Here is a 1,867-nt window from a genome sequence, read left to right on the forward strand (position 1 = left end):
CAGTTTTTCATTATGATGAGGAAACTGGGGCCCAGAAAGACAAAGGAGCTTATGTGAGGTCGACCTCACTCGAGCTTCCTTCACGAGAGACCTAGGCCCTCTCTCCAGCCTCCTTGCTTACCACCTTCCAGCCCCCTCCAGCTCCACCCCTGGTTCACACTCATCTCTGCTTCTGCCCTCCCGGCACCAGCCTCTCTCCCCCTCACCTTCCTCCTGGGCTTTGTTCAGGCCATCCCCTCTGCCCGGCACACTCTCCCTCCTCTCTGCCTTTCCTGGCTAACTCCCACCTAACCTTCACATCTGAAAGCTTCCTCTAACCAGCAGGCTGGATGGGGTGCCCCACAGGTGTGTCTGCATCCAGGCTCCCCACTCCTCACTGTCCAGTTATCACCTGCTTACCTGTCTCCAGCTCAGCTGTGCCCTTCAGGTGGTGGTGGTGAGGCGTCTCCTATTTCCACTGAAGCCCCAGTGCCCAGTCTCGGCACATTGGATATTTGTATACAGGGTCAATGAATGAATGAACGAATGAATGGAGCCACACAATGATTTAGCGGCTTAGCCAGAATCGGAACCTAGGCCTCCCTCCAAGGCACGTGTTTAACTTCCAGGAGCAGCCTCCTCACTTACCGCCTCCCCCAAGACTCTCCAGCCCTGTATTCCTTCTGGACAGGAAATCTCAGGGTGAGGAGAGTCAGCCCGGGCTCAAGTCCCTGCTCTGCCGCGTGTGTTAGCTGTGTGGCCTGGAGCCTCAGTAAATTGGGGGTTTAAGAGCATCTGCCTAAAGATGGGCGGGTTACTCTGCGTAAAGGTAGCCCTGTGCCAGGACGAGGGAAGCCTCAGTACTGGAGGCTTCCCATTCCAACAGCCAAAGCTTGGGGGACACATCTGGATTCCCCTTCTCCCCACTCAGGACCTGGGGCCGGGGCCATGCCCCTCCCCCAGCTCTCTCTGTTCTCCCATTGGATGTGATTCTGCTTCCTGATGCGCTCAGTGACGCCTGGCCCATCCCAGGAGACACGAGTAACCCCTGTAGTCACTGACGCAGAAACCCAGTCCCCTCGCTGCCCGCCGCACTCCAGCCGGTGGCCCTGCTCCAGGCTTGCCCACGCCTCCTTAGCTGCATTCCCCACATCTGCTCATCCCTGAGCCTTTCACAGCCTCGCAGGAACCCAGGAGACGGGCTGGGGGACAGCGACTCCGCCTGCCATGCATTCAGTCTCCTCAAAGCAGTGACAGCCTCTCCCCTGTGGGGCACTGAGCCCAAAGCCCGCCCCTGGTGGAAGGCATGCCCACCGCTCCACCTCCCTGGCTGTCTGATAGCTTCAACCAGATGGCAAGAGATGTGACGGAGGAAAATCTGCAGACAGAGAGCTGTCCGTAAAAATACATCTACACCCGCAGCCTGTCCCCTTTGAGGCAGGGCGCTCGCTCCAACAACAGTGCCAAGTGGGAAGGGAATGAACACTACTGTGTCCCCATGATTGCCATGCCACCCTCCCTATGTGAGTCATCACGTGCCCTGGTCTCAGCTGTCCATGTTGCCCATGAGGACACTGAGCTGGCCGAGTCCTTACAGGTGGAAAGCGATGGGTGGCTCAGAACCCTGGGACGCCCACTGTTCCCAGGGTCAAGTTCCCAGATTTCTCAGAGTGGCCACAGGCTCTCCTTGACCTAGCCCTGCTCTCCGCATCACTTCAGCTTGCTCTAAAATCCACCCCCATGTTCCATGCTCCCTGCGCTGAGCTAATGCTGTCCTTTCACATTGCACATCCTGCCCTGACCTCACGTCATTCAACATATACATCAGCGAGGGAAAAGGACACAGATCCTTGCCCTCAGGAGTGCATCTTCCATGGGGGGAGGCAGA

Source organism: Camelus ferus, chromosome 13 (genome assembly GCF_009834535.1).
Source record: "Camelus ferus isolate YT-003-E chromosome 13, BCGSAC_Cfer_1.0, whole genome shotgun sequence".
NCBI lineage: Eukaryota > Metazoa > Chordata > Mammalia > Artiodactyla > Camelidae > Camelus > Camelus ferus.